Genomic DNA, 18,747 nt, shown 5'->3' with positions numbered 1-18,747 from the left:
ATTTATGGACAGCCCTACCTCAGATCTACTAACATCACCTCTGTCTTGAACATCAGACAATTGTCTCTCATCCAAGTCTAGGTACAGTAGTTTTATGACCTCTGTTATAATAATGTCTCAGGAACTCACATTCTTGTTATGCATTTATGCTCGCAACACCCTGTGAGACAGGGAAGTGCTATTACTGTCATTTTACGGAAGGGGGCCTGAGGAACAGAATGGCTAAATGGCTGCCCAGGGTCACAGAGGAAGTCTGTGGGAGATTAGGGATTTGAACAATGTTCTCCCAAGACCTACATTAGTGCTCTAGCCATTGGAAATGTGTTTCCTGACAAGTCCTTTTTGTAGTGAGATGTTGGAGGGAACTAAAACAGATGTCACTAGGCAGGCGCACCAACAGCAGTCAATGGGGCCCCACACATGCACATGCCATGCCTGTGGGGACACGGTCTGCCTGTCACTTGGGTGATACCGTGCCTGCATTGGCTGGTGCCCAGTGAGCTCCCAGCTGCCCTCCTGGGTGCACTTTTCTGGCCTGGCCAGGAATTCCAAACGCTCTCCTGGCTGCCTTAGCCACTGCTGGTACCTCCCCCCCCCCCTGCAATCTGCCTGTGTGACTGCTCCCTCTCCACATCCCCACATCAGTGGGCCTGTCACTGGGTAGCAATGAAGATTTATGTGCTTTGTGATGTACCATTTCTAGCAGGAAGAAACCAGTGCATTGAAAGTGGGATCCAGTTAATGGGACCTTTACAGTTTCCAGGGGGAAATGAGGTGGTTGAACTTTCACTGTTAGAAATGGAACCAATTCTGACACAGATTTCACTGTACACTGCTTCAGGAAAAGAGGGTGGAAAGTTGAGAATAAGATTTGAATTCTGAGAATCTGTCCAAGCCCTCTTCTTCCATATTTAGAGGATGACAGAACTCCTTTATGGGGAAAATGCTGTGAGAGTCTCCAGTGCAAAATCCTAAATACTAGAGGTTTTTAGGTCAACAGTTTAGGCCTATTTTAGGCATCTCCCTGCCTATGGTGCCACCTTTTCAGACCACATTCTAAGATGCACATCATGGATTGCCTAGGGAGCCTAGGCACCTCACTTGGGCTTTCAGGATCACAGGATTGAGTGTGTGATTTTCTAGGAGCCTAAATGTTAGGTGGCGTGACACCCAGCATCACAACACCTATTTCCTTTTGTGATTTGGGACCTATTATCCTTCTTCAGGGGCAGAGCTCACTATTTTAAAAATCAAGATTTTATCAGTAGATATTTCATTAGTCATCCTCTAGTTTTCCCTGCTAGAAAGGTATATGAGGGAAAGAATATATACACAACAAATGCCAGATTTTCAGTTTAGTTGAAAGGAACATTATTCAGTCTTAAATAATGAACTAAAAATAGTGCCACTTATCTCAAGTCCTACTGACAATATTTGTAGCTTTACAATCAGTTTCTTTCTTTTTTAATGTTTGTGTAATTTCTCTTGTTCTTTGAAAGTCCCAGGAAAAAAAACTGTAGGAACTTGTTTACTCATATATTCATAGATTTTTTTTTTTTATGACCAGAACGAGCATATGATCATCTAATCTAACCTTCTACAGGTCAGAAAATGTCACAGAATGATTCCTCCATCAGGGCCATAGCTTCTGATTCATCCAAAGGATATCTTTTGGAAAGCAATCCATCACATACTTAGGAAACATTTTTCAATTTTTAATTACCCCTTCATTAAAATATCTTTGCTGGATTTGTTTTGCTTCTAATTGACTATAAAGGGAAAACAGTGAAAATGACTGCTTGCAAAGCACAGTCAAAAACACAAAGAAAAACAAACTGAATAAACAGAGTATATGTGTTAGAACCATGTTAATAAGATCCCTTTACTTTCTGAAATTAGAACTAGAAATGTAATAATATTTTAAAGCAAATACATACAATACTGAGTATTGCTTGGATTTAGTAAGAGAATTTAAGGATCAGTCACTTGCCAGACTACTAAAGTACATACATGTACATAAAGAAAAACTAATGTATTAAATATTAATTTCATTCCCAGTGAAAAACTAGAAGAGAATTCTTCTAAGGGTGTGTCTAAACTGCACCCTAAACTCAAAATAAGATACACAATTTGTGCTACACAAATTTCACAAATAAAGTGCTATTTCGAGCTATCCCTTATTTTTCAATGAGGTTTACCAGGATGGTGAAATAGCACACCTGTTATTTTGAAAAATATTTCAAAATAACGGGTGGCTTGTGTAGACACAGGGTAGCTATTTTGGGATACCTTCGGAATCCCAAAATAACCTTGCAGATGTACCGTAAGACTAATTTTTTAAGACTGAATGTGACTTCAGTCATTTAGCAAATGTTGGAGCTAAAAAAGTTTGAAAAGACAGAGAAATGTGGCAATGGAAAAGCAGTTCTCTCAAGAAAACAAACCTCAGGGACACTATATACATTTGTTACCATCCATTATTTACACTATCAATGACTGATTAATAATTAACTTATGCATTGTAGAAACAGTAGCTTTGAGAGGTTCATTTTCTGAACTTTTTGGTTTTATGAACTCCTCACTCCCCAATTTGTTCCTCAAATCAGGGTTCTACTGTAATAGCTTCTACAGTGTATCTGTGTCCAAAATCCTGCCTGGTTATTTCATTTATCCTGTTACAGAAATTGCAGTAAATGACAAGTCTATGGCCCCAATCTTGCAAAGAGTTCCATGTGAGCAGAACTTATTGCAGGGTTGTAGTCCTAAGCATTAAGGCTATACTACATCACATGGCAATGTGCCTAAATGTAAAAAGATGGAAAATATCTTTTAAAATGCTACCTGCATCTCTGTGCTCATAGGAAAAATTGCAGCATCTAAGCTGAGAAATGGATGGGATCGTATAATTAAAAACTGTAACAGAACACACAAGGAGGAAGTTTTAAGGCTACATGTTCCACCTTAACTTTCACATTTTCTGACCTTCTGAATGTAAACCGAAGTTCAACAAAGTATTTAAGTACATGCTTAAATGAAGCAAAGCATATGCTTAATTTAAGTGCTTTGCTGAAAAGTCATAGATTGCTGAATCAAGACCATAATGTAGTTCTGTACACATATATTCTTCTATTAAATGAAAGTCCCACAGCCTTGCAGTTCCCTATAAGCATTTAGAAAAGTCAGGGGTGGGAGGGAGAGGGATAGCAAAGGCTCAGAAAAGAGTCAGACAGACATATTACATCTGCAGTTAGAACATTTTAAAGGATCACTGTTATTAGAAATTCAAGTTTTTCAAGTATTAAAAATAAATCTTTAATTCCCCTACAGATTCCTAGTATCCAGAGTATTTTATACAAACATCTGGATAAAAGGAATAAAGGCAAATCCATTGTGTTTCTAGACATTCCTGGAGCATTGATGTTCTTGAGATTATGCTATTGGATTACTGGTATAAAAATAATAAATATTTTCAGTACTTAAAGCTGTAATGTTTTATGTTGGATTTGGATTTTGGTTTCATTTTAGTAAAAGGTGGATGTAGAGTCGAAGTCTCTCCCTTAGCCAGAAGGTTACATCTGACTTGGATCGAGTTTATTGCTTACTGACCTACATTTTTCTCCTTTACAGTATTTGAAAAGTTACTTAGAAACTTTATTATCATTATGTTAACATTTCAGAATATCTTGAAAGTGAAAAATATTAATATATGACTTTTCATTCCCCTGTTAAATGATGAGAAAAATATTCATTGATTTACTTTAACTTTATTAATATGCTAATCTTTAGAGGGCACACCAATTCATTATTGTCAGTTCAAATGGAGAGAACAGCAAGTTATACAAGACAGGCTTCATATGCAAGGGTAGGAGATGACTCCACCAATGGGAAATTGTTCAATGTGCTTTAACAAAGTTTTGAGATAATACAATGTGAACATTGCATTTAACTAACCAGGAGCCTAGCAATATAAATGGCTCAAAGTCATGTTTGTAAACAGCAAATGTAGACAGCTCTTGCCAGCCGTGCAAGGATTAAACAGTTATAAACTTCCAACCGTGCCCAGAATTTAGTTATGTTGTCAACATACAGTATGTTTAAGTAATACACTCTGCATGTCTCCATTTCTGCCTTTCCTGAACAGACGGACAAGGTGCTGCCTGAGGGAGCTGGATTTCAAAGCTCTATTTGTACAAGGTCTTCACCCTTGTTGCTTGCCATTTCTCTAGGGAGCTGTAGTATGTCACTGAAAGTACTAGTAACCAAAGACAGCAATGAAACAGCTAAGCCTTATGGCTCCAGCCCAGTCCTTTCACTTTATACCCTCTGCTGTTCTCTCTCTCTCTCTCTCACTCTTTTTTTTTTTTTTTTTTTTTTTTAACATGCAAGTTGCCATGAAAAATTTGTTAATGAAATATTTGCTTAGAAGTCTGCTCTGGGCTAGGCTGATAACCTATCTGTGTTTGAGTTTGGCTTCCCATATTCTAAATACTCATCTTCTCTCTGTTTAGCTTATTGATTGGCTTGGCAGGAAAAGCAGCCTTGTCATCAGTGACCAAGGTCAAACTAAACAAAAAAGAGACAGGAGAAAAAAAAGGAGAAGTTGAACTGATGAGCTCGGTGAGGCAAGAGTGGAATATCTTACCTGCCAAAACTTTTCTTAAAGGGACAAACTCTGTTTCCCTAGGGTCTTGCACACTGTTTGTAAGGTCATAGGAAATTAACGCCATAATATTTTGCATTTATAGAGCCACTTGCATCCAAAGGAGCTTACAAATTCTGTTTGTGCAGCTCTTCCAAAGTGAAAGAAGAAAACAGCTAATCACTGGGCCAAAACACTATCCCCATGAAAGCATCATGGGATATTTAATGGCCACACAGAGCAGACAAACTTTTGGCCAAACTTTTCAAGCCTGGATACCTAAAATTAAGCACCTAAATCCATGTCTATGAACCTAAACAAAAGGCACCTGTTTCGAAAGTGCTGAACACTTCTGGATTACACTGAAGTCAATGGAAGCTGTGATTTGTTAATAACTGATTACTTTCTTTTAAGTGCCCTAATTTAAGTACCCAACATTGAACATTTTGGCCTCAGTTTTGGAAATCCTTCCACAAACAGAAAGCCGTATGTACAGAACATTTATGCAGAGCTAAAGTAAGCTGCTCACTATAAGAAGCCTTTAAAGAGTAATGACAAGATCACCTTCATCATTATGCTAAGCTCTTCATTAAGTGTGTGGGCGTTATTATCTCTCTCTGTATTAAGACATGAAGTGCATAAATGCCTGGGTCTCTGGACATTGTGTCCTCTCTACCTAGGGTTTAGCCAACTAAAACTTGTCTAGAATTTACAATAATTAATGTAGAAATTTTAAATAGACATTATTCTGCAGTGCTCCACTATTGATAAGTCCATCCCAGAAAGTACTGTCACTTACATGTCATTCAACGTGACCAGGCATCTGCTTCAAGAGGAGACTGTATCTGACAATGGATGCTAGGATGTGTCATGGCATAAACAGACTGAGGTTGGCTCCTTCACGACTGTGGCTCACTGCAAAGAAAACGGACATTTCTAACTCATTTAGACAGCATAACGCAACATCTCCTGTAGTCCTGAAAGGAGCCTGTAACTGAACACACCAGCTAAGTAAGTGGCACTATCCTTCAAACTTATCAATCACAATAATGTTCAGGTGAAGAGTTTTACAAGTTATTGGGAGCTAGAGACTAATGATTATATAAAATGAACTGCAAAATTCTGAGATCTTTGTTCAATATATGCTCAGGTCATACTAAGTGAGAGTTTAGCTTTATTAATGACTGGGGGCATAAGCCAGGACTAGATTATTTGGTCTTATCTGCTTGTAAATTTCTAGAAAAAAAAACCTCATAAATATTTTTTATATTTTCTTTCATCTTTCTGAACTAATTCAGTTATCAATGTATTGTTCACAGTGTATTGGACACATTCGTATTCCGTAGTTCTATAATATTCTATTATAGTTGTTGACACATTCGACTTCAGTGACCTAGCTGAATTGATCAAATATACATTTAATTTCCTATCTGCAGGCATGGATAGACTAACAAATTGAATCAAAAGGATTCCCATCAAAACGTAAGGGCTACAGGGACTGGAGAAGGAAGCAACAGTATGTCAGTGAAATAACTACTCTGTTCTCCGCACTACTGCATATAAACAGTAAGGGCCACAGTTTTAAAGAAGCCCCCAAAACTGATCTTGTATATTTCTCCTTTTTGCATGTGTGTACTGAGTAACCATATACCTGACTATTACCTGTTTGACATAAGCAAAAGAACATGTTTCATAGAAATGTGGGCTTATATTTTCAGAAATTAAAACTAATGATTTTGGGGCATAAGGTTGCCAGATGGTTTAACCAAAAATACTGAACTTCCTCTCCCCCCAAAAAAACCACCAGGGAAAACAGGGAAAAAATGTTGTTGAGGAAAAAAAAGGGGTGGGGAGACCAAAGTTGTTGAGCAGGAAAAAAAAGGACTCCAAGAGTTGTTAAGCAAAAAAATTAACAAATTTAAAAAATAATAAAACAGCATGGCCCCTTTCAGAAATACTTTTGAGGTTTTTTTGGCCCTAACAGGCTGCTGGCGGCCATCCACCATCTTGTCTCCCTGCTCCGGGCCAGACAGCTCCCCTGCAGAACCAGGTAAGCACCTGGTATTTTCGCCTCCTGGCCAGGAAAAAAAAAATCAGAAAATACCTGACATTTTAGGAGGCAAAAATACCAGACTGTCTGGGTGAATATCGGACACTTGGCAACCCTATTTAGGCACCCACCGAGACACCTTGAAGAAGCCTGCTTTTGGGGATGTGATCAGCACTCAGTCTGGGAAAATCAGGTCCCTTGACAAAGTTAAGTCGAACACTGAAAATATCTAGGAGCTTTTGATTTTTCAGGCTGTGAGGTTTGTGCACTCTATGACAATTGCATGTGGGAAAGGCCTGCCTGGAAAATTTAGACCTATATGATCCACTGAACAACTTCTCACTAAAGATTACCAGCAGAAGAAGGGAATGACAAGGAAAAACTGAGTACCAAGATCAGAAAAAGTGCATTATCTGAAAATAAACCAAGACTCTGGCGTCTGACATGGAGATTTAGCTACCCTTTGCCGAGTGTGTTTTAATTTGTATCATTCTAATCGGGTTAAGAAATACTGTAGCCAAAGTAATTAGCAGGGAGCTACCAATCAGATTCTTGACACAGAAAACAAGCAGGTTTCTCCTCCAAGTGTGTCCCTCCCTGAGGGATGGGAGGTAAAGAGCAGAAGAAGGGAATTAGAGGTGACCTTGCATTAATGAACAGGAACAAGCTGCTGGATCAATGGGCAAACCTGGCAACACTCAGAAAGGAAGCTTCAACTGTGCCATCGAAGTATCTCTGATATCCATGGGGGTTTTGCAATAGATGCTTATGCAAAAGAGGTAAACATGAAGGAGGTGAATATAATAAAAGAGCAAGTGAGAGAAAAGGGGCAGGGGTGCAAACCAAAAATAAATGAGGCGATTGCCCTTGGTTTTTTATTTATAGAGCCTCTGCATTCATGTTTCTGGATTAAGGATTTTGACCAAAGTTTATAGAATTTATTTTGGCCAAAAATGATTAATATGAATATTGGCCTAATGCCTGAGTAAAGGAATGGAGTTTCTCTCTCTAATCGGGTTGCAACAGATAAAAAGCTAAATAGAAATGAGTAATTTGCCGTGACTCAATTTTACATGGGCTGTATTTCAAGATGTAAAATTCCATGTACATTTCTGTCATTTCCTTCAGCTGTTCTACCTTTTGCACATCCTTGCTAGCCTATATGTCAACTTGGGTTGGAAAACTGGGAAACATTTTCTTCTGTAACTCTGATGTGCTTTTTAGGAGACTGTGTCTTTCTGGAACCTAAATCAATTCAAGTGTTCAGGAGGCCTCTACTGGTTTATAGTTTCAGAGAAAGTTTCCTTCAAAGCTTAGCTTTTGAAGTAATGGAAATATACATAATGTCGGAGAAAGAAAGGAGACTCACCACTTGTTGCTTCCTGTTGTTTAGAATCAGTAGCAATTCTTATTAGCTGAGTTCTATATCTAGGAATCGGGCCCTCTGGATCTGATGTACAATCATGACTAGAACTCGTTGGTGCTCCACATGTTTCTAAGCACAGACAGAAAAAAAATTACAACATGATGAGCTCTATATTTGAAATAGCCATCAAAGGAGAACCTATGCCAGCTTCATTTTGATCCCTAATGAGGATGCCTAATATCGGTGACATTGGAATTCCAGTGTACTACGCAAGTACATAATTCCCCATTTGCAATAACAGGGACTATTCACCTAACTCAGATACTGAACTGAACACATAGGGCTAGACCCTCCTCTGGTATAAAGCGATCATTATTTTGAGAGCTGAGGATGTGACCTGAAGTCTTTTACATATACAAATATTATGCATCTGTTTGGGATGGTATTTTAGCAGACAAGTTTATTAAAAAGAAAAAGAAGAAGAAGAAAACTAAAGGACATTTTCTGCTTCCCTCAGGAGTGCTAGCCTACACTGTCAATTCTTTCTTCATCGCACATGTATTTCCCTTGGCTTATTTTTGTATGTCATGGGATCGTCAAAGAAAGGTCCTTAATTCCTAGCACTTTGATTCCACTCCACAAACTAAGCCTTGTTGTAGGTGACTTAGTCTCCATGTGATCCACCTATTATTAGAACACTTTAGCCCTCCAACCCCCCAAACTCCTGCGTTCCTTTGTCCTCTCTCTCTTATATATATATATATATATATATATATATATATATATATATATATATATATATATATATATATATATATATAAAATCTCCTAGCAGAAAAGTGGCACATGACCTCCTGTCCTCAAGAATACTTGGCCCAAGTCCCTACTTCTCCGCCAAATCTATTATTCTAGCAGAGAAAGACACAGGCATTCAAATGTCTTGCTGACATTTTTTACTTTAAACATGAAATGCCATTAATCAATCAGCTGCATCTGTTTGCAAAAAAGCAAGCGACTAGAGTCAAGGCAAACACAGTAAATAATCCTTAGACAATCTGGAAAGAAAATAAGGGAGGATAGGGTTATGATGTCTTGTTACTTTAAATTCTTTTAATCTGTAGCCTTATCCGCCTCACAAAGATTAGGTTTACTAAGTGCACAGTAGCCAGGCTCCAGATTCAAAATGCCTATGCAAAATATTGCCATCAAATTAAATTTGCAAGAAAGGTGTCTACTATGGAAATCACACACTGCATAGAAAAGCAGGGGGCACTGATGTACAAATGGGCAGATATGATCTTAGATTAAACTCTTAGGAGTAAGAGTCTGTGCCCACATGTTAACTTGAAGGTTCATTTCTCTAGCTATACAATAAAGTTGCAGTTATGGTTAATGAACATAATCCCTTGTCCCTTCTTGTTACGACTGCTTCTCAGACTTGTTCTTCCATTAGTACTATGTGTGCCCGTCCTGTGAATTGCTCAGCTTCCCTGAAACCGATGGTATGGCAAATAGTGCTCAGTACCTCAGAGGAGACAGCCATCTCTTTGCAGGACTGATCCCTAAGTAAACAGCACTGGGATATTTATGTGCCTCTGCTGCTTTCTTTTTTCAGAGACTAAGTACCAGCTGCTAAACTGCAGTTGTGCCACTCTGTATGGTTCTGGTGTGAGGGAAGCCCCAGCTGGCTAAGAGCCAGCTCCTATGCTCCCCTTGGTCCATAGCAGGAATGCTGCTTCCAGAAGCCCTTGCTCGTCATTGATATTCTGGTGGACTGCTTGGGGATCCTCAGCACCCAGTACAATTGGGCACTAAAGCTACTCTACAGTTCACCAGCATTAGGACATGCATTAAAACAGACCTAGAACAGAGCTTGTGAACAGGGGCTGTTAACACATAGTCTGGAGAGGGAGTTCTCCAGACCAATCCCATCTAATCCCTTTGTTCCACGAGGCGTACAGATAATTCGGAATAGCTAGCTAGTTCGAACTATCTAGCCCGTGCCGCGTGTAGCCGCGCGGCACGGGGTTCGCACTAGCCAGCTTTTAAAAATGGCGGCGCCGACTTTATGCTAATGAAGCCCGGGAAATTCAAATCCCGGGCTTCATTAGCAAGTTCGGTATGCATACATTACCCCGCTAGTTCGAACTAGCGGGGTAGTGTAGACATACCCCTAGTGACAGATGATGTGGGGAAAGCTGACGTACTTAATGCTTTCCTTGCCAGTCTTCACGGACAAGGTCAACTCCCAGACTAATGTCCTAAGTGACACAATATGGAACAAAGGAGGACAGGCCTTAGTGGGGAAAGAAAAGCTTAGGAATTATTTAGAAAAGCTAGACATACATAAATCGATGGCTCTGGACTTAATACATCTGAGGGAATTGGCAAATGTCATTGAGGAGCCTTTGGCCATTATCTCTGAAAAGTCATGGAGATAGGAAGAGATCGCGGATGATTGGAAAAAGGCAAATGCAGTGCCCATCTTTAAGAAAGGGAAGAAGGATGATCCAGGTAACTATAGGTCCGTCAGTCTTATCTCAGTCCCTGGAAAAATCATGGAGGGGATCCTCATGGAATCCATTTTGAAGCATTTGGAAGAGGGGAAGGTGAGCAGGAATAGTCAGCATGGATTCATGAAGGGCAAGTCATGCCTGACCAATCATCATGCCTGACTAATCATAGCTTCTATGATGAGGTAACTGGTTCTGGGGATATGGGAAAGTCAGTGGATGTGATACACCTTGACTTTAGCAAGGCTTTTGATACGATCTCCAACAATATTTTTGCCAGAAAGTTAAGGGAATAAATTGATCCATTGGATAAATGGATGGGAAGATGGATAGAAAGCTGGCTGGAAGGTCGGATCCAGCAGGTAGTGATCAACGGCTTGATGGCAGGATAGGATAGTGGTCGGTTTCTAGAGGAATGCCCCAAGGTTCAGTTCTGGGACAGGTTTTGTTCTACATCTTTATTAATGACCTAGATGAAGGGATGGATTGCACCCTCAGCAAGTTTGCAGATGACATTAAGCTAGGGGTGAAGTAGATACGCTGGAGGGCAGGGATAGGGTCCAGAGTGACAGACAAACCAGAGGATTGGGCCACAAGAAATCTGATGAGTTAACAAGGACAAGTGTAGAATCCTGCACTTGGGACGGAAGAATCCCAAGCATAATTACAGGCTGGGGACCAACTGGCTAAGTAGCAGTTCTGTAGAAAAGGACCTAGGGTATGTCTACACTACAAAGTTAATTCAAACTAACAGACGTTAGTTCAAATTAACTTTCATAGGCGCTGCACTAGCGATCCGCAAGTTCGAACTTAATTCGAACTAGCGGAGCGCTTAGTTCGAACTAGGTAAACCTCATTTTACGAGGACTAAGCCTAGTTCGAACTTACTAGTTCGAATTAAGGGGTGTGTAGCCCCTTAATTCGAACTAGTGGGAGGCTAGCCCCCCCCAGCTTCCCCTGGTGGCCACTCTGGCCAACACCAGGAAAACTCTACTGCCCCCTTCTTGGCCCCGGACCTCTTAAAGGGGCACAGGCTGGCTACGGTGCCCATGCCAAGTGCAAGCCTGCCAGCACCCAGCCAGCAGACTCTCCACCCGGCACGGCTCGAGCCAGCCACCCGATGCCCCCCAACACTCCCCCTTTTCCCGGGACCAGGCTGGCAGCTCCCGGGAGCCTGCCCTGGTCCACAAGAGGCGGGCACCCGCCTGGTCCAGTGCAGACATCGTGGACCTCGTCCACGACCTCTGCACTAGGCACAGGAAAGTGGCCGTCTAGGGCAGGATAGCTGCCAGCCTGGCCACCCAGGAGCAGGTTTGCATGAAAATCAAGGTGGTCCAGTGAAACCCCCGACCCTGAGCCCTGAACTTACAATGGCCGTACTAGGTCAGACCAAAGGTCCAGCTAGCCCAGTAGCCTGTCTGCCGACAGCGGCCAACACTAGGGACCCTGGAGGGGATGGACCAAAGACAGTGACCAAGCCATTTGTCTCGTGCCATCCCTCTCCAGCCTTCCACAAACTTTGGCCAGGGACACCATTCCTACCCCCTGGCTAATGGCACTCCATGGACCCAACCTCCATGACTTTCTCTAAGTTCCCTTTAAACTCTGTTCTAGTTGTAGCCTTCACAGCCTCATGCAGCAAGGAGTTCCACAGGTTGACTCTTTGCTTTGTGAAGAACAACTTTCTGTTATTAGTTTGAAGCCTGCTACCCATTCCTTTCCTTTGGTGTCCTCTAGTCCTTTTATTATGGGAACTAATGAAGAACTTTTCTGTATGCACCCTCTCCACACCACTCATACTTTTATAGACCTCTATCATATCCCCCCTCAGTCTCCTCTTTTCTAAGCTGAAAAGTCCCAGTCTCTTTAGCCTCTCCTCATATGGGACCTGTTCCAAACCCCTCATCATTGTAGTTGCCCTCCCCTCTCCCACCCTCTCTCTTCCCCTCTCCCACCTCCTTTTCCCAGTCTCCCCCAGTTTTGTTCAATAAAGAGAGATTCTATTTTTGAGATTCTATTTACGTTTTCTTTATTTTGTACATCAGGAAGGGGGGCTAGGGAAGGGTAAGTGGAAGGAGGTGAGAGAGAAATGGGGTACGAGCCCCCGATGCGGAGGACTGGGCTGGCTCTGCAGGCTTCTGGGGGTGGAAGCTCTCCTGCAGCCCCCCCCAATTGCTCCCTCTCCCCAGATGGCAGCCTGCGGCAAGTGCAGCCGGGCTGATGGCCGAGTGTTGTAATGTGCCAAGTGTGGGTACTCCGGGCACTCCAAGCCAGGACTGCTTTGCAAGCGGGGCACCCCTGAGAACTGTCTGTCCGGCGTGGGGGTCGGGACCCTTTAAGCACCGCCCTCGGCTAGCCTGAGACAGCAGCTCCATGCTCTAAGTCCTCATCTGATGCCCTGCCGGCACTGCTTCTGGCCATCCTTAACCTCTGTTCAGGGTCCACTCTGTGTGGACATGCTAGTTCGAATTAGCAAAACGCTAATTCGAACTAGTTTTTAAGTCTAGCTGCGCTAATTCGAATTAGCTTAGTTCGAATGAACTAATTCGAACTAAGTTAGTTCGAATTAGCGCTGTAGTGTAGACATACCCCACAGGATTACAGTGGATGAGAAACTGGACATGAGTCAACAGTGTGCCCTTGTAGCCAAGAAGGCTAATGGCATATTAGGGTGCATTAAGAGGAGCATTGCCAGCAGATCCAGAGAAATGATTATTCCCCTTTATTTGGCTCTGGTGAGGCCACGTTTGGAGTACTGTGTCCAGTTCTGGGTCCTCAGTTTACAGGAAGGATGTGGATGCATTGGAGAGGGTCCAGCAGAGGGCAACCAAAATGATTAGGGGGCCGGAGCATATGACTTATGAGGAGAGGCTGAGGGAGTTCAGTCTGTTTAGTCTGCAGAAGAGAAAAGTGAGGGGCAATTTGATAGCAGCCTTCAACTTCCTGAAGGGAGGTTCCAAAGAGGAAGTAAGGCTGTTTTCAGTAGTGATGGATGGCTGAACAAGGAACAATGGTTTCAAGTTGCGGTGGGAGAGGTCCAGGTTGGATATTAGGAAAAACTATTTCCCTAGGAGGGTGGTGAAGCACTGGGATGGGTTACCTAGGGAATTAGTGGAATCTCCATCCCTAAAGGTGTTTAAGTCTTGGCTTGACAAAGCCCTGGCTGGGTTGATTTAATTGGGATTGGTCCTGCTTTGGGTAGGGGGCTGGACTTGTTGGCCTTCTAAGGTCTCTTCCCGCTCTATGATTCTAAGTGATGTTCTAGATCATCCTTCTGGTTGTAGGAAAAAGTCCAGATAGGGATTGTCGAATTGAGAAAGTAAATGCCTGGTTCCGCAGGTGGTGTCGGAGAGAGGACTTCGATTTCATCGACTCTGGGACTCTGTTCCAGGCACAAGGATTGTTAGGAAGTGATGGGATCCACCTAACCAAGAGAGGAAGGAGCATCTTCGTGGGCAGGCTTGCAAACTTAGTGAGGAGGGCTTTAAACTAGGTTCGTTGGGAGATGTTGACCAAAGCCCTGAAGTAAGTGAGGAAGTCAGACACCGGAAAAAATCACAAGGAGGAATGAGCAACAAAGGAGGACCCCTGATTAGGATGGAGAAGGCAGGGCAATCAACTGGTTATCTAAGATGTTTGTACACCAATGCGAGTAGCCTGGGAAACAAACTGGAAGAATTAGAAGCCCTGGCCCAGTTAAAGAACTGTGATTTGATTGGAATAATGGAGACTTGGTGGGATGACTCACATGACTGGAGCACTGTCATGGAAGGGTATAGACTGTTCAGGAAGAACAGGCGGGGAGAAAAGGAGGAGGAGTTGCATTGTATGTAAGAGAGCAGTATGATTGCTCGGAGCTCCAGTACTTGAGGGAGAAAAAACTGTTGAAAGTCTATGGGTTCAATTTAGAAGTGGAAGCAACAGGGAGTGAATTTGTGGTTGGTGTCTGCTATAGACCGCCAGATCAGCTGGATGAGGTAGACAAAGCTTTCTTTGGTCAACTGAGAGAAGTTTACAGATCGCAGGCCCTGGTTCTCATGGGCAACTTTAATCACCCTGACAACTGTTGGGAGACCAATACAGGAGTACACAGGCAATCCAGGAAGTCTTTGGAGAATGTTGGGGATAGCTTTTTGGTACAAGTGCTGAAGGAACTGACCAGGGGCCATGCGCACCTTGATGTGCTGTTCACCAACAGGAAAAAACTGGTAGGGGAAGTAGAGGTGGGTGACAACCTGGGAAGTAGTGATCATGAGATCTTAGATTTCAGGATCCTGACCAAGGGTATGTCTACACTTGCCCCCTAGTTCAGACTAGGAAGGCAAATGAAGCATACCAAAGTTGCTAATGAAGTGCGGGATTTCAATATCCCACACTTGATTAGCATATTCATTTTAAAATGCCGGTCGCCTCATTGCACGGGGAGTAACAGTTAATTTGAGGGGAGGGTTTTGGATCAGACTACCGTGTCTACACGCGGAGAGTTAAATCGGGCGAAAGGCATTTTAAAATGGCGACCGGCCGCAGCTATGCTAATCAAGCGCGGAATATTTAAATCCTGCACTTCATTAGCATCTTCGGTATGTTTCATTTGCCCCCCTAGTCCGAACTAGAGGGCAAGTGTAGACATACCCCAAAGGAAAAAAGGAGAGTAGCAAAATACATACCCTGGACTTCAGAAGAGCAGACTTTGACTCCCTCAGAGAACTGATGGGCAGGATCTCCTGGAATGCTTACATGAAGGGGAAAGGAGTCCAGGACAGCTGGCAGTATTTTAAAGAAGCCTTTTTAAAAGCACAGGAAGAAACCATCCTGATGTGCAGCAAGAAAAGCAAATACGGTAGGCACCCAGACTGGCTTACCGGGGGACATCCATGGGGAGCTTAAACACAAAAAGGAAGCTTACAAGAAGTGGAAACTTGGACAGATGACTAGGAAGGAGTATAAATATATTGCTCAAGAATGAGGGGAGTTATCAGGAAGGCGAAAGCGCAATTGGAATTGCAGCTGGCAAAGGATGTGAAGGATAACAAGAAATGTTTCTACAGGCTTGTTAGCAATAAGAGGGTGATCAGAGAGGGTTGTGGGGCCCTTATTGGTTGAGGAGGCAACCTAGTGACAGATGATGTGGGAAAAGCTGAGGTACTCAATGCTTTCTTTGCCTCTGTCTTCACAGACAAGATCAGCTCCCAGACTAATGCACTAGGCAACACAGTATGGGAAGGAGGTGGACAGCCCTTGGTGGGGAAAGAACAAATTAGGAACTATTAAGAAAAGCTAAACATACACAAATCCATGGGCCCAGATTTAATGCATCCGAGGGTACTGAGGGAGTTGGCAATTGCAGAGCCTTGTGTACCGCCCCTTTCCACCCGAATACCTTCTTTAATGCCAATCTGCCTACAGGTTTTAGTGGACAGGTCTGGGTTCTTCTGGATCCCACCAGCCACTCAGCAGGGTGTATCTTCTTTCTTTTTTCCTATGAATTTATTTGGCGGTGCCTCCACCCCGCTCACTCCTTCCTGGCAGGGTCACCAGGGCAGTTTGGGAGGAAAATTCTAGCCACAGGGTAATCCCCAGTTGCTTGCCAGATAGTTGGAGACTTCAAAAAAATAACACACACACATACAATATATTCAACACAATAATTATACTAAACAGGAAACAATTATAACATAAGAGGGTAAAACACTATTTTTAGGTTCACCGGTGCCCACACAGCTAATACTAATACTTTCCCCAGTCACATGACTTGATTTAGTATAAGTAAGATTAGTGTCCCATTGGAACGCGTACTTTGTTGGGGCCCTTGATGACCTATGACCAAAAAATTCTTCTCTGCAGTGGTTTAGCAGTATGGCTGACTGGGTTCAGTATAGCCCAAAGGACTCACAAGCAGGAGAAGGTGGTAAATCCCTCCACAGGTTTAATATGCAGCAGGTTATAAAATCCCCAAACCCTTACTCCCTGGCTTGAGGACACAGTTCAGGGAATAAGGAGTCCCCAAAACAAATTCCCTAACTAAAAGAGGGTGCGCTCACAAACTCCATGAATGCTCCTCTGGTTCAGAGATGACTGGACGCCTCAGTCACTGCAGAGGGGCTGATCTCTGCTGGCAGGGATCCTATTCAGCCAGGAATCAGGCTGCTTTGGTCCCAGGATTTCCCCTCTCCACAAAGGGGTGCAGGGCTCAAGGTGCAGATTACACAACTGTACTAGAATCCAGACTGTAGTCTCCTAGCCCAGCGTCCAGACACACACACCACAGGTAGAAGCCCTGAACTAGCAGGCAGAGCAGAGCTGATCATGTGGTGACTGGTCTCACCTAGGGAGCTGGAGGACTGACTCAGCCTGGCTGGGGAAGTTTATCAGCAAACTCTACAAACTGGGAATCAACAGTGGAGAAGGAAAACCTGCTTGCTTTCAGGTCCCTAGAGGCCAGTTCTCAGGGGGGACACGGCATGCAGGCCTGGGGCTTACCAGCTCCCCACACAGCCACTCCTGCCCTTGCTTCTCCCCTTTCCTGAACGCCCCGGGAGGGGCATCTCACTCCCTATTTGTTGCCGGGTAGACTCTGAGTTTGCCTTGGCTCCCCCTCCCTACCAGGGACAGTGCACCTCTCCCTGAGCTGCCAGCAGACACAGCCCCAGGAATCTAGGTAATCTCCTTGGCTATGTCTAGACTGCAGGCTTCTTTCGAAAGAGCCTCTTTCGAAAGATCGCGTCTAGACTGCAGGCGGATCTTTCGATAGAGGAAATCCGCTTTTTCGAAAGAGAGCACCCAGCGAGTCTGGATGCTCTCTTTCGAAGACGGCCTCTTTACATTGTAGAACACCTTCTTTCGAAAGAGGGACTTTCGAAAGAAGGCGTTCTTCCTCGTAAAACGAGGTTTACCGCCATCGAAAGAAAAGCTGCGTTCTTTCGAAATAATTTCGAAAGAACGCGGCTTGAGTCTGGACGCAGGGGAAGTTTTTTCGGGAAAAGGCTACTTTTCCCGAAAAAACCCCTGAGTCTGGACACGGCCCTTGAGGGTTACACTCATGGGCTATGTCTACACTGGGCCACTTATTCCAGAAAAGCAGTCGCTTTTCCAGAATAATTTGCCAGCTGTCTACACTGGCCGCTTGCTTTTCCGGAAAAGCAATGACGATCTAATGTAAAATTGTCAGTGTTTTTCCGGAAAAACTATGCTGCTCCCGTTCGGGCAAAAGTCCTTTTCTGGAAAAACTGATCCGGAAAGGGGCCAGTGTAGACAGCACAGTAGTCTTTTCCGCAAAAAAGCCCCGATCATCATTTTCCGGAAAAGCATTGTGCCAATGTAGACGCGCTTTTTCTGGAAATACTTATAATGGAAAACTGTTCCGTTTTAAGCATTTCTGGAAAAGGGTGCCAATGTAGACGTAGCCATGGAGATCGGGAGAGATCCTGGATGATTGGAAAAAGGAAAATGTAGTGCCCATCTTTAAAAAAGGGAAGAAGGACAATCCAGGGAACTACAGACCAGTCAGCCTTACCTCAGTCCCCGGAAAAATCATAGAGGGGATCCTCAAGGAATCCATTTTGAAGCACTTGGAAGAGGGGAATGTGATCAAGAATAGTCAGCATGGATTCACCAAGGGCAAGTCGTTCCTGACCAATCTGATTAGCTTCTATGAGGAGGTAACTGGCTCTGTGGATATGGGAACGTCAATGGACGTAATATACCTTGACTTTAGCAAAGCTTTTGACACGGTCTCCCACAATATTCTTGCCAGCAAGTTAAAGGAGTATGGATTGGATAAATGGACTGTAAAATGGATAGAAAGCTGGCTAGGCTGTCAGGCCCAACGGGTAGTGATCAACAGCTCGATGTCACATTTGCAGTCGGTTTCTAGCGGAGTGCCACAAAGATCAGTTCTTGGACTGGTTTTGTTCAACATCTTTATTAATGACCTGGATGAAGGGATGGATTGCACCCTCAGCAAGTTTGCAGATGACATTAAGCTGGGGGAGAGGTAGATATGCTTGAGGGCAGGGATAGGGCCAGAGTGACCTGGACAGAGTAGAGGACTGGGCCAAAAGAAATCTGATGAGGTTCAACAAGGACAAGTGCAGAGTCCTGCATTTGGGACGGAAGAATCCCAAGCATTGTTACAGGCTGGGGACCAAATGGCTAAGTAGCAGTTCTGCAGAAAAGGACC

General features: G+C 43.3%; 1 long non-coding RNA gene across 3 annotated transcripts in view; it reads right to left on the bottom strand.

Annotated features, from left to right (window-relative positions):
• The window catches only part of LOC106731469 (uncharacterized), a 180,900-nt gene that overhangs the window by 107,385 nt on the left and 54,768 nt on the right, over nucleotides 1–18,747 (bottom strand). For all 3 annotated transcript variants that reach the window (XR_012902923.2, XR_012902921.2, XR_012902922.2), the window contains exons 2-3: nucleotides 8,059–8,184; nucleotides 5,439–5,554 (exon numbers count right to left, since the gene is read on the bottom strand). This is a non-coding gene — a long non-coding RNA (uncharacterized LOC106731469). The remainder of the gene's footprint in view (nucleotides 1–5,438; nucleotides 5,555–8,058; nucleotides 8,185–18,747) is intronic.

This window comes from Pelodiscus sinensis, chromosome 3, assembly GCF_052426305.1.
Source record: "Pelodiscus sinensis isolate ZL-2025 chromosome 3, ASM5242630v1, whole genome shotgun sequence".
NCBI classification, from domain to species: Eukaryota; Metazoa; Chordata; order Testudines; family Trionychidae; genus Pelodiscus; species Pelodiscus sinensis.
The sequence above is the reverse complement of the archived record's forward strand: the minus strand, read 5'-3'. Positions and strand labels throughout refer to the sequence as shown.